We start from the raw sequence: 14,479 nt of genomic DNA, 5'->3' as shown, positions 1-14,479 counted from the left end.
ATGATCCAAGAAAATTTATTCCCTCAACCTTAAGATAGGGTCCCCAGCCATGGTGAGCCTCCCTCCCCCCACACCCCCTCTTTTCACACATCTGATCAGCATCAACCTGACCCCAAAAGGAAATTTATTGGTTAAGAACCTTTCCCCACCGACAACTGTTTATCGCCCACCCGTCCACTCAGGCATTTTTGGAAATGCATTTCTAATTTCCTGCTCATATCTTTTCAATGGCTACCGCTCTCCCACAAATTTCAAAGACTGTAAAAGACAATTTTCTGGAAATTTTAAGTTTAATTCTTATATCGCAAAACTAAAAAGCAGAGTGGTTGGGGTGTGGGGAACAGGCAGGGGTTCGCAAGGGCAGAGGCCATAGACCACACGGAATGAATGGAAATCTCTGTGGGTGATGTGACTTAAGTACTTTGGTCAGGCAAGCTGGTCCAAGTGTTGCAGATTCCAAAGAATCTCTTCCCACTGTTACCCAAAACTGTCTTCCATCAGGCCCAAGGTGACAACAGTGCCTTCTAAACCTAAGACTTCACCTTTCTTCACCATCTGTCTTTTCCTTGGGTTCTTGTCCCTTCGCTTAGGTAGGGCTCCTGGCCCTGACTACATTTTTCTCCATGCTTAGGAGAAACGAGGCCCCAAAACAAAAGCAAAGCATGAGGTACCTAGGGACTGAGTTTACAGGTGATGATCTGTTTCTTTTAGCATCGGAAGGTGAATTTGATTTCCATTTGTATGAAATACAGTAAATATAATTTTTTGAAATATTCAAATTCTCTACACAAAACAGTCCCCAAATTCTTTATTACCTGGAAAACTCAGGAATGCTAACTGAGACTGCATTTCTTTCAGGAAGTGAATCATAACCACTTACCAATATTTGAGTGTTTACTGCATAACATGCAACATTTATTGAACCCTCAGTATGTGTGTTTTCTAATCTGTAGCAACTCAACCTATTTAAACTTCAATATCCCCTGGGATTGGCCAACAATATCCCTATTTTTCAGATGGAACAACTGAGGCTCAGGTCACTGGTTTATAAATGAAGCAAATAGGACTATAAATCAAAAGTTAATTTCAGCCGAAACCGGTTTGGCTCAGTGGATAGAGCGTCGGCCTGCGGACTGAAAGGTCCCAGGTTCGATTCCGGTCAAGGGCATGTACCTGGGTTGCGGGCACATCCCCAGTGGGAGATGTGCAGGAGGCAGCTGATCGATGTTTCTCTCTCATCGATGTTTCTAACTATCTCTCTCCCTTCCTCTCTGTAAAAAATCAATAAAATATATTAAAAAAAAAAAAAAGTTAATTTCAAAGCCCAAACCCCTTTAGTCTATTGTCTGGGACAAATAACATGACCCAACAAATAACATAATCTTTACAATATTTAGAGATTCCCTCCCCCCCCCCCCCCTTAACTTATTGTGAATGAGCAACTGTGGCTTGCTAAGCTAAAAGGGCCCTGGATTCCATTTAGTCCTCCTAGGCCCTCTACTGGGTAGGTGTGTGCTTGTACCCATTGCACAGATGGAAACAAAAATCGAGAGAGGGAGGGGTTTTGCCTATGGTTTTAAAGAGCAGGATGCAGCAGCCCTATGTGCAGGCTTCCTCTGCCATTTTCCAGGCATTTTCCCTCCCAAACTCTGTCCTGAGATAGTGGCAGATGTAAACGCGTTCTGAAAAGAACTAACCACCAAATTTTGAAAGTGACTGGATATCCCAGACCCTCCGTTCCATCAGCTGCAAAAGAGGCCCAGTGAGAACATCAGCCCCCCACAAGAAGAGAGGCAAGTCCATCCATCACTTTACAAAGGGGGTGGTCTGCAAGGAAAAGGAGGTATTCTGAACTCCTCCAGCCCTGGTCCACCAAGAAACTGAAAATCAAGTGCATGATCTTTTAAAAACTTGCTCAACACAAGGGCATGTCTGAACTGAGGTCCTGTACCTATCAAGGGCTCTGGGGAGGGGACGCTTGCTATAGGGTAGGACCCAGAGTTTCAGATTTAGCCAGGACCATCTCAGATGAAATTGGAAAAGGGATCTGAGCCTGGAGGCCCGGCACTGACATGAGAGCTGGTCTGAGACAAAGGACTCAATCTCAAGGTAAGTTTTCCCAGAACTTGCCCAAACCCAACATCAGAAGCAGGTCTCTGGGGTTGCAATGATAAGGGGCGCCAGGCACTTCTGGGTCATAGGCCCCCCACGTGGCTGGAGGAAGGGAAGAAAGGGAAGCAGCCTCCCCCAACCTCTTCTCCCTAGCTCCTCCCCTTAGACCCCTGCAGCTCCCAGATGCTTCCCCCCACCTTCAAACATTTGCAAGGGGTGGAGATTACGCCTATGGCTTTAAGGAGCAGGATGCTGCTAGTCCCAACTTAGCCCCTTTGTCTCGGCCCTCTCCACCCCAAAGGGGCAAGGTAAAGGACCTTGCTTAGCTAGAAATTAAGAATTCAAGGCCCCAAGCTGGGGGGAGGAGGAGGATGGGCAGTTTAAAATGTCCCCAACCCATAAAAGAAAACCATGGCTCCTTTCAAAAAGGAACAAAGGCACTCCTTCCTGCCAACTCCCAAATCAAGGATGATGATTTGGAAAAGCTTTCATAGTTAACAGGAATAATACCTTGGTGGAGAAAGGCAGGAAAGGAGGGGCCAGTAGGGGTGCCTCCCTCCATCCCCAAGTCTTACTAATGGCTACCCTTAAAAGAGGGGCTACTGGTTAATGAATACAGATGTCAATATTCACCACCTGCTTTGTCAAGCACTATCTCATTGAGTCTCCACCCGAGCCCAATATGGTATGTGATAGGGACTATTCCACCATCAGATATCTCAGGAGCTTTGGGGGTTAGAGGTTAAATCACTCAAACTGGCTTCATTTACACAATCTGGGGTTATTTAGCACGTTCCCATTTCACAACAGTAATAACAAGGACGTGGGAAACAATGGACTTATTGGGGCAGATTTAAACACTGGCCAAAGATTCATGCATCCCCCCCAAACAGGGCAGCCTGCTTAGCCCAGGTGCTAGATAATGATGCCAACGGTGGCAAACTTTTATTGAGGGATCACTGTATGCAATTCCTATCAAATAGGTACCACCATCTCAACTCTAGAAAAGAATCAAGTCTGCACCTGGGGAGTCCAATGGCCTCCTAGGGGGCAGAGGCAGGGCAGCCTCCTGGGCACTTTTAAGTGAGAGCCCCAGCCTGGATTTGCTTCCGAAAACAACTGCCACCAGTTGGTCAAAAGAACCACAGCATCCAGAAATCAGGAGGCAGTTCAAGGTTTACACTGTCTTTAATTCTGTTTAATTCATGAACCTTTGGGCTTGGGGGAATGGGGAAGCAGGTGGGGGGAGGTGGAAGCACAAAGGCCCCAGCTACCTCTGGGGGGGGCGGGGGCAGGCTGGAAGCACAGCCTGGGGCTGGGCCCAGAACTCCTGCAGCCTTTCCCTGCCACAGGTGAGTAACTCCAGCAGGAAAAGCTGGGCCCCAGAGCTGCTCCTTGTTGCTAACTTGCCAAGTCCGCCCTCGGTCTTCCACTTTCTCACCTGTGAAGTGGGACTCACCATCCACCCTCCCTCGCCAAACAGTCACACTGCTAAAGAAGCCTGTCTTCTAGGAGGTGGTGCCAGATAGCCGTCTTACAGTCTCAGCTTATAGGTTAGGGAAGTGCGACCAGCCTCATTCCAGAAGAGGCGGGGAAAATGGAAAGTGAGCCCCCAGGGCAGGCAGTGGCCAGGCAGGGAGGCGCCGCCCCGGGCCGCTCCTCCCGGCCAGGTGTGCACTGGGGGAGGTCAGGCAACCCCCCCTCCCCCGCCACCGGCCCCGGGGCATCCCTGCAGCCCCGCTGCGCCTCACCCGCCGAGGTTCATCCAGGGAGGCCCCCGGGGGCCCGCCCCTCCGGCCAAGGCCCCGACGGCGCGCACACCCCGGCCCACCTGCTCGCCGGCACCCACACACACTTTCCTATCCCGCACAGCGGAAATAAAACCGGTTCTCTCAGCCGAACCCCCAGGTCCGAGTCAGAAGAACGGACGCCGGATGCCCTCCCCCTTGGCAGAACTCTCTTCTATTCCGCGCCCCCCCCCCCCCAGGAGGTTCCCTCACAAGCCGAGGCCGGGTAAGGACCGCCCCACACACACTGCGCTCCCCTTTTCTCCATAGGGACACCTCCTCCACTCGACTCTAGACCGCAGGAGGGCCGCCCGGTCTTCCTCCCTTGGAATTAACTTCTCTCCTCCGGGACTTGGACTACAGCAAGCGGAGCCCTGCCTCTCGAATCCCTGGGAGACATACTCCGCCCTGCACCGCCCACCCCCTATGTTAGGCTGCTTGCCCGCCTCCCCCGAGTAGGGCCAGGGGACCTCTCCGCCCCTTGCACGCCTGTCTCCAGCCGGACGGGAGCCGCTGTCCCGGTAGATGCCCAGGACGGGGCTCCTCGCAGTCCCCACGCCGCTGGGGTGTCCCCCTCCCCCACCAGCCCCGGCGCCCCGGGACGGGCGAGCCCCCTCCGCACCACGGGGCGCTCACCTGCCGAGAACCCGACTCGGACGCGGCTCCGAGGTCCAGCCACAGGTCCCGACCGGCGGGCGGGAGGCCGGCGGGCGGCCGCGCAGGGCACTCGGCTCGCGAATCTCCGGCGCCGATCGCGGGGCTGCGTTTACTTGGGCCCCTTAACCCCCGCGCTGCCGGCCGGGCGCGGCCTCTCGCTCGTCGGCCTGCCAGTGGGGCGGTGGCGTCGGGCCGGGACTCGCGGAGCTCCACGCGGGCTGCGGCCGGGGCAGCTGCTGCGAGGACGCGGCGCGGGCCGGGCGGGGCAGCGGGACGCGGTGGGCGGGGGCGGTGCCGAGGCCCCTTGTAGCCCCGGCCCGGCGCTCGCCCCGCCCCCGCCCCGGAGCGCCCCCGCCGCAGCCACTCAGAGCCCGGCCTCCGGCGCCGGGGGCGGGGGGGGATCGAGGGGTGGGGACGAGGGAAATTTGAAATCACTCCGGAGCCTCCCCTCCGCCCCTCCTGCACCGGCGCCGCCTCCTGTCCTCGGGCCAGTTCCAGCACCCACAGGGACACCAAGACTTAATGGGGAGCCCGCAGGGGTCCCCCAAGACACGAGACTCCCTCTGAGTCTCCCGTCTGTCCCCGACCCCGACCCCGGACCCAGAAACAGCGTTCTGGGTCTGGATACGGGGCCCAGAGAGGGAAGCCGCCCCCAGCAGCCATTGACCCCCACCTCCAGCTGCAAGGTCACCTGGGCGCTGCGGTGCCCCTGCCAGCCAGCCACCCGGTTCTGGACTCTCAGACTAGTCAGTCCTTCCTTCCTCCGGGCTCAGCCTTTATCAGCCATCTTGGGGGGGGAGCAGGGGAGGAAAGGCGGTCAGGTCCCTGGCTGCCTGGGTTCTTGGGTCTGCTTGCATCAGGAGCAGGAGTAGCCTCATTCTGTTCGCAGGTCTCAACTTCCTCTACCCTTAAAGGGGCACTAAACTACTGGAAAACCGCACTTCCTACTATTTATCACACCTGGTCTTTATACTTCTTACAGGGTGGGGCAAAAGTAGATTTATAGTTTTAAGTGAATGAAAGTTTATTTCCTGTATTATTGTTGATTAGTTATGGCATTATTTTCCATACAAACGACTGTAAACCTACTTTTGCCCTACCCTGTATTTGTTTTTGTTTTTTTACCTGCTTACGGTTATCTCTACACATTAACCTGTGAAAGGCAGGGTCTCAGTGTGTCTTAGCACACAGTAGGTGCTCAATAAATGTGTTGAATGAACGAAAGAACAAATGAATGATGACATGATGGCCTTCAAAGCCTTATAGCTGGCTCCTGCCTCACCCCTCCCTCACATCACTCTCATGTTCTCACCTCTTTGCTGTCCCTCAAACACATTAAGCATGTTCCTGGACATTCCTTGCCCAGGTCTCTGCATGGCCAGCTTCTCACCAATCAGTTCTCTCCCAAAGGTCACCTTCTCGAGAGGCTTTTCCTGACCATGCCACCAGAACAGTCTACCTCTCCATCACTCCTGTTTCATTTTCTTTGTAGCACTTACAGCTGTTTGAATAATTTTGCGTAATTCCTTGTTTACATCTTTGTTTTCTTGTTATACACACACACACACACACACACACACACACACACAAACACACACAAACACACACAAACTCTACTTCATGAGGGCAGAAAACACCTGTCTATCTTGTTTCAAGCTTTATTTCCTGTGCCTACAGGAGCTCAATACAAGTTTGATGAATGAATGAATTACTGAATGAGCACAGGTTTCCTGCCTCCTGGGCTCTAGGCTCTGAGTAAAACCACAGCTTTCTCCCTTCATCTCTTACCGGGTATTTGCAAATAAGTAAATGGCAAATTCTCTGAAAGTTGCAAATGCTTCTAAACTTACTGGCTTTTGTTCAACCTAGGAACCTGAAGAGAGGCTAAGGAGATACAAAAGTGAATGGACTCAGCAACCAGTGGAGCCTCCTGTGACTGGCAGCAGGAACTCCTTGACCTCTGGCACAAACATCCAGAATTGGGTTCCAGTCAGTTGGTACAGGAAGAAGGGGTATGTCTTTAGAGGAAAGAAAACATATATGGCCCTAGCCGGTTTGGCTCAGTGGATAGAGTGTTGGTCTGCAGACTGGGGGGTCCCAGGTTCGATTTTGGTCAAGGACACATGCCTGAGTTGCGGGCTTGATCCCCAGTGAGGGGGGAGGTGGGTGCAGGAGGCAGCCAGTCAATGATTCTCTCTCATCATTGATGTTTCTATCTCTCTTTCCCTCTTAATTCCTCTCTGAAATCAATAAAAATATATTTTTTTAAAAAAAACATATATGAGCTAGTGGGCCTGTGGGCCGGCTGCCGGGCCTCCATTTTCTGATCATAAGCAAAGCCTGTCATGTGGTAAAGGATGTCTGTGCCCCACCAGGAATGCCTGGAAGGCTTAGTTAAGATGCCTGAGCGTTGAGTTTTCTGGGATGTGGCCGAGTTTTCTGGGAACAGTAGACAACCTAACTCCAAGAAATAACAAATAGAGGGTCCCAATGAACAAGCTGTCTCGGTCCTGTCATTTAAAAAGGAGCATGACTACTGCAGCAGAGTGGCGCAGCGGAAGCGTGCTGGGCCCATCAAAAGGAGCATGAACACCAGAAGAACCATGAAAGAAAAAAGGCATGACGCTTCCCCAGGACATAAAACTTTATAATTTGGAAGAAAAAAAAATTGGTCATAGTCGCCATCTCATTTGAGCTTCGCAGCCACTCCAGGAGGAGTCAGGGCATGGAGAATTGAGGGCCCCTTTTCAGATGAGCGACTGAGGTCTAGACAAGAGAGGGACTTGTACAAAGTAAGTCTGTCAGGCAGCCTGGCCTGCTGGGCACCTGCTGTGTGGCAGTACCTGACCATGAATTCAGACAGGGAGGCCCAGGGCTCACATGCTGGCTGGGGACTGCAAACAATGAACCTAAAGAAATAGGAGACTGGCAGGTACGGACACATCTGGGAAGACGATAGAATGGAGACGGAAGTGATGCAGCCTGAGTCAGGCCAGGATCCAGCTTGGCCTGTGGGAAGGACAGCCTAGAGGCCAGTGTGGCCAGAGCAGAGGGAGTGAGGAAGGGAGAAACAGCTAGGGAGAAGATTTTGCAGCGTCTAATAAGTTGTGGTGACTTTGCACTTTGGATGTCATGATTTGAGCCATGATTCAACTCATATATTAAACAGACCCAAATGGGGGGTGGATGAGGAGGAGGCTGGTACCTGATCTGGAAGACTGAGAATCTGGTGGCCTGGACCGTGGTGGGACTAAAGGAAGTGGGAGAGTGACTGGATTTAGGATAGGTTGGGGAGACTGCGTCAGGTGGTGCTGATGGTTCCAGGGGTAAAGGGGAGAGTGGCATCAAGGATGACTTACCCTGAGCACCCATGGGAAGGGAGGTTCATTAACTAAATGAAGAAGGTTCCCAGAATGTGGATTTGGAGGGGAGTTCCGTAGATCTGCTTTGGCCATGTGAATGTGGACTCACACCCACTGTGTGCTGGGCTAACGCCCAGGTCCCCAGCTCTCATTTCTAGTGTTCCTCTTACTATCTGAGTGGTAGGACATGCCATATGCATCTCCCAACCACACCCTCTCCTCCAGCATACATTCCTAGAGCGACTGACTCCATGTCCTGGGGGGTGAGGGTGAGGAGGCTTTTTATCAGACCGTGTTTTGAATCCTACCTCCAAGATCCCATGACTGATAAGTCACCTGGTTTCTCTGAGCCTCAGTTTCCTTAGCCATAGAAAAAGAACCCTTCACAGAATTGCTACTGGGACAATTGAATGCACTTAAATGAAAACATTGATGCTGGATTACCCAGTTGGGCAGACACACACACACACACACACACACACACACACACACACACACACACACGGTGTTCCAAAAAAATGTATACACACTTTGAATAATTAATAATTCCAATGGGTTAAATCTGAAAAGAAAGAAACATCAATCGAGCTATCAGCTGTTAAGTGTGTATGCATTTTTAATCCTTATCCAAGGACACATTTTTATTGATTTTTAGAGAGAGAGAGAGAGAGAGAGAGAGAGAGAGAGAGAGAGAGAGAGAGAAAGAGAAGAAACACCGATTGATTACATCTCATACACACCTCGACCAGGAATTGAACCCGAAATCTAGGTATGTGCCATGACTAGGAATCAAACCCACAACCTTTTGGTGTAGGGGGCAACACTCCAACTAATAGAGCCACCCGGCTAGGGCAGAAATATTTTTATGAAAGATTTTGTTTGTCTGTAATTGGAAAAAAGATTTTGCTTTTATTTTCACCATTTCTTCCTCCCACCCCACCCCCCGTAAGATTTTGCTTCTTAATGTTTAAAAAATATATAGATATTACTATATACACACAAAGGCAGCAGAGAACATGGAAAGTTAGAAAAAACTTTTGTTTCTAGACTGATTTCAAATACTCCTCTGGTTGCATACTGGTAAAACGGCGTTTACTTAAAATTTTATTGTGACATCACAATCATTGTAATCATGATGGAAATCAATGTTTATAAAGGAAACAACAAAATTCTGTGATTAAAGGTCATTTGTTTCATCACCCAAAAACACACAGATAAGAAAATGTCCTTGCTGTTAGGAAATAAACACTAAAGTATTTAGGAGTAAAGGACACAATGTCACCAATTTTCCCTTAAATGGTTCAGAAACAATAAGATGCATATATATGAGAAAGGGAGAGTATAAAGCAAATGGGCAAAATGTAAATAAATGGAGAATCTGATTTAAAAGACATTTTAAGAGTTCCTTGTACTAGTATTACAACACTCCCATAAATTAGAGATTATATTAATTAAAAAGGTGCCCATCCCCCCCCACCCCCAAATTGATGTTGCCCTGGCCAGATAGTTCAGTTGTCTAGAACATCTTCCTGATATACCAAGGTTGTGGGTTTGATCCCTGGTCAGGGTACATACAAAAATCAACCAATGAGTGCATTAATAAGTAAAACAACAAAATTGATGTTCCTCTTTCTATCTCTTTCTCCTTCTTCCTTTCTCTCTCTCTCTCTCAAATCAATATACTTTAAAAAAAAAAACTTCTTAAAAGACTCAATATTATCACTTTATTCAGGAGATAATAAAATACAATACAGAGCTGACAATGAAAAATAGTTGTACATAGCCCTGGCTGGGTAGCTCGGTTGGTTGGAGTGTCATCCCGATGCTCCAAGGTTGTGAGTTCAATCCCCAGTCAGGGCACATACAAGTATCAGCCAATGAATGCATAAATAAGTGGAACAACAAATTGATGTTTTTTTCTCTAAAATCAATACATACCTAAAAATGTTTTTTTAAAATAGCTGTACATAGAATTATGTAAATCTGCTACATTTTCCAGAAGAGATCCAATCATGAAAACACAAAAGGGAAACCAGGCCTGGCCGACATTGCTCGGTGGTTGAGCATCAATCTATGAACCAGGAGGTCACAGTTCGATTCCTGATTCCAGGTTAGGGCACATGCCCGGTTTGTGGGCTTGATCTCCAGTGAGGGGTGTGCAGGAGGTAGCTGCTTGATGATTCTCTCTCATCATTGATGTTTCCATCTCTCTCTTCCATTCCTCTCTGATCTAAATAAAAAGTATATATATAACTCAAGGGAAGGCAGTTTGCCTGAAAGCCACAACTAGTTGGTGGCAAAGCTGGGACTAGACGGTGAGCTCCAGCCCCACCCCCCTACTCTGAGTAGCTCTGAGTGTTCTATATGCTAAGGAGTTTGGACCTCAGTCATCTCCTCATCTAATTGGAATAATAATAATAATCCTAATGCCTACTTCCCAGAATGTCTGAGGGATTCACAGAGCCCAAGTATGTGAAAGAACCTCATTGTAAAGTACTCAGTCTTAATTGCAGTGTCATTAGAGGTCATGTTCATTTGCAAAGTAGGTTCCTCACCTTTCATTTTCTTTTCCTTTTTTCCTCACCTTTCATTTTCAACAGGAACATCCTGTTAACCATTAGAAGCAATTCCTTTCTGCTTCATTATTTTTAAAAACTTTTATTTATTGATTTGAATTTTTAAAAAAATTGATTTTAGAGAGAGACATTTATCGGTTGCCTCTCCCCCACACCCCAACCGGGACCCAACCTGCAACCTGGGCATGTGCCCTGACCTGAAATGAACCGGCAACCTTTGGGTGCACAGGACGATGCGTAACCAACTGAACCACACTGGCCAGGGCCTATTTATTGATAAGAGAGAGAAAGAGAGCTAGAGAGAGGAGGGAAAGAGAGAGAGAGAGAGATCAATTTGTTGTTCCACTTACTTATGTACTTTCCATCCTCCTTCTATATATCCTCGTCCAATATGCAATGTATTTACTTACTTATTATTGTCTACCTGACTGAAATAAGTCTTTGAGGGACACCTTATTTATATGTTTGACCACTGCTATATGTTGTTCATTGGGATCTAAAATAGGGCCTAGCTCATAGTAGGTGCTCAATAAATATTTGTTGGTGAGTCAGGGAACACAGGTTTAGGACTTGCCTACAGCACTTATCTTCTCTAAGGCTTGGATTTCTTCCTTTAAAGGGGGCTCCCAATGTTTTCCTCGTTTTGTTGCTATGGTAAATTACATGATACATGGAAATGCATGCTGTAGGATACTGCCAAAGTGTTGATAGTGAAGAGGTCCTATGGCTTAGGACATTGGCTTCTGACATCTGTGTGACCTTGGAAAGGTCACTCAAATTCCTTGGCCCTGCTAGTATCTGCTTCAGAAGTTTACTGAGGGTTAGATAAGAAGCATGTGGAAACTGAACACAATGGCCTGATATGTAGTAATATTAACTACTGTCATTGTTGTTGAGGGACTGGAAAGGAAGGATTCCACTTCCTGGATTTGCTGTGGATCCGGACTCTGCCTCCTCTTTTGTTGTGGGATAAAATAGAGGGGATGGACCCCCTAGTGCAGACCTGTCCTTATCTCTTCTGGGCAGGCCCTCTTGCTCAAAGCTTCAGGAAGTGCATATACACAGCAAGCTGATAACCCTCCCTGCAGGCTGGGCTTTGGAAAGTGATTACAGTAGTGCTCCCCCTCTACTCACAGGGGATACATTTCAAGACCCCAGTAGATGCCTGAAACCTCTGATACTACTGAACCCCATTATACTATGTTTTTTCCTAACCACACCCATGATAAAGTTTAATTAATAAATTAGGAACAGTAAGAGATTCTTAGTAAACACTAAGAATAAAATAGGACAATTATAATAATATACTGTAATAAAAGTTATGTGAATGTAGGAGTCTCTGTCTCTCTCTCAAAATATCTTGTTCTGTACTCACCCTTCTTCTTGTGATGATGTGAGATGATAAAATGCCAAACCTATTCCTGAGTCTGTGTAACTAGCCTTTACTTGCAGTAAATTGCTTGGTGTCACTTGCTTCAGATCCCTTGCTGAAATCTTCATACAGGCTCAATGCTTTCTGGTGCAACTCATTGCCCTCAATATCAACACTTTTTCTTTTTTTAAAAAAATATATTTTATTAATTTTTTACAGGGAGAAAAGGAGAAGGATAGAGAGTTAGAAGCATCAATCAGCTGCCTCCTGCACACCCCCCACTGGGGATGTGCCCACAACCAAGGTAAATGCCCTTGACCAGAACTCAACCTGGGACCCTTCAGTCCGCAGGCCAATGCTCTATCCACTGAGCCAAACCGAATAGAGCCAACACTTTTTCTTTTTTTGAACTACCATGCTCTTTATTCTCTTGATTTTCATCCAGAATTTTAAATAGCTCTACAAGAACAAGTATTACAGAGTTTTTTTTTAATGAAAAACAATGTTTGGGTGCAGGGTTATCATTATTGTAGATACTGTGTACAGCCTTTAAAACCACCTGTTCAATGACCAAAGCTTTGAGAAAGTCATTAAAAGCATTTCCTCTTAATGTCAGGTGGGGTTCAATGCTGTCCAAAGCTGTTCATCAACACTTTCTCTTCAGGGCCTCCACCCACAAATTTAATGCCTTTCCCATATTACCTAAGCACTCATTATGCACGGTGGCCATAACTTTTGTTGTTGTTGTTAATCATCACCCAAGGATATTTCTTCCATTGAATTTTTAGAGAGAATGGAAAGGAGGAAGAGAGACAGAGACAGAGAGACATCCACTGGTTGCATCCTGCATGCCCCCACCAGGGCCAGGAATCAAGCCTACAACCAACATACGTGGTACGTGCCCTTGACCAGAATCGAACTAGTGACCCTTCAGTGCTCAGGCCAATGCTCTAACCACTGAGAAAACCTGGCCAGGGTTGTGGCCATAACTTTTATAGTTTAAGGTACGATAGCAAAACTATAACACAAATTTTTCTTTCCTTCTTCACAATCTCACTGATAGATTTATTCTTACCATAGATCTTAGCCACCTCAGCGTATGATTTTTTTCTTTCTTTATTAAGTCAAGAATTTTCCCCTTTTCACTTAAAGGAAGCATTTTATGGCTTCTCTGGCATATCTGAATTGCCAGCATCGCTATTCTTACGTTTTGGGGCCAACATGAAGTAAGATGAACAGAAGCATGTCAAGGATGGCTACTGAGAGACTAAGGGGCGGGAAGCATACTCAGCCTGGGGAAGCGGGACAAAGGGATGACTCACGCCCTGAGTAGGATGGCGTGAGATTTTGTCAGGCTACTCAGAGTGGTGCACAATTTAAAACTTAGGAATTGTTTATTTCTAGAATTTTCCATTTAATATTTTCAGACCATGATTGACCATGGCTAACTGAAACTGTGGAAAGCAAAACTGCAGATAAGTTGGAACTACTGTACTGAGTTCTGTTGAGCTAGGGAGTAATGAGAGAAGGCAAGGTGGCCTGTCCAAGACCCCAGGGCTTCCCCCTTGATTGTTATATTATTTTGTTTAGGGCCTGACAACTCAGTCTGCTTAATTTTTATTCGTTTTTCAGGTCTACCTTCACCTGGCTTCCTCTCCCCTCTACCAGGGTTACGTTTGAACCTGCTCACAATTCCCACTCTCTTTTCCAGCATTTATCCCTTTTTAATGTCTTCAAATACAGTCTGTCTCCTCCATTAGATTGTAAGCTGCATGGGTGAGGAGCAGTAATCTGTGTTGTTCACTGCTGTGTCCCTAGCACCTAGCAACGGGCCTCAATAAATATGTGCTGCCTGAATGAATGAATGAATGAATAAATAAATGAGTGGATTCCTTAATCTTTAAGATAATAAAAATGGTCTAGAAGAGAAAGTTCTTCAGATAAATCCTCCAAGGTTATACCCCAAGGTTGTGTTCACAGCACCCAGCAGCAATTTGCATTGCAGTCTTAATCTGGGCCAGACCAGGCATTCCTGAGGAGAAAAACAAAGCAGACAATAGAGATCTGAGCCCTCATTTTCTTAGGCAAAGGAGTCCTACCATGAATTTGAAATACAGGGTGAGATATCCAAAAGGTTGGAGTCATTATCACCACCACCCTCAAAACTAGGAATTACCAAAAGACCCTTTAAAGAGCAAATTTCTAGAGGGGACAGTTTAAATGTCCATTGAAGTTTAGGCCAAGGATCTTGAAAAGACTTAAACTTTACTCCAGGAATTACATATCTCAAATTTGTCTCAAGGAGAAATCTTGAGATTTGGAAGAATATTTTTAAACAGAGAAGCGAATTCATGAAAAAATCAGAATTGGAACTGACTTAGAAATCCAACAATAGAATATTGTTTGTATTAATTTGCATGTATAGAGATAAAAAACTAAAAACGGAATTGCCTCCTCTTCCTCAGCTTCCAGCAAGCTCATAGTCAATTTGACAACTAATCAGTAATCTCGCCACATCTCCATATGATGGTGAGTTTGCATCCAACCTGGTCTGGATTTACTATTTTTATTTTTTTAAACTCCTTTTTCACATGTCTCACCTTCTCTGCCTAA

General features: G+C 47.0%; 1 protein-coding gene and 1 long non-coding RNA gene across 11 annotated transcripts in view; one reads left to right on the top strand and one right to left on the bottom strand.

Moving 5' to 3' along the window:
• The window catches only part of DNMT3B (DNA methyltransferase 3 beta), a 38,954-nt gene extending 34,122 nt beyond the window's left edge, over positions 1–4,832 (bottom strand). For 8 of the 10 annotated variants that reach the window (XR_009454068.1, XM_059705864.1, XM_059705866.1 and 5 more), the window contains exon 1: positions 4,536–4,668. The gene's annotated coding sequence lies outside the window, so the exon portion shown is untranslated. Of the gene's footprint in view, positions 1–4,535 lie in introns of all 10 variants that reach the window. The other 2 variants (XM_059705868.1, XM_059705870.1) reach the window with 2 other exon arrangements.
• On the top strand, positions 3,928–13,922 carry LOC132239515 (uncharacterized). The gene is made up of 4 exons (XR_009454071.1): positions 3,928–4,125; positions 6,426–6,568; positions 12,655–12,760; positions 13,499–13,922. It is a non-coding gene; the product is annotated as an uncharacterized LOC132239515 (long non-coding RNA).
• The last annotated feature ends 557 nt before the right edge of the window (positions 13,923–14,479 follow it).

This window comes from Myotis daubentonii, chromosome 8 (assembly GCF_963259705.1).
Source record: "Myotis daubentonii chromosome 8, mMyoDau2.1, whole genome shotgun sequence".
In the NCBI taxonomy this organism is placed as follows: domain Eukaryota; kingdom Metazoa; phylum Chordata; class Mammalia; order Chiroptera; family Vespertilionidae; genus Myotis; species Myotis daubentonii.
This window is presented reverse-complemented; position numbering and strand designations above follow the sequence as displayed.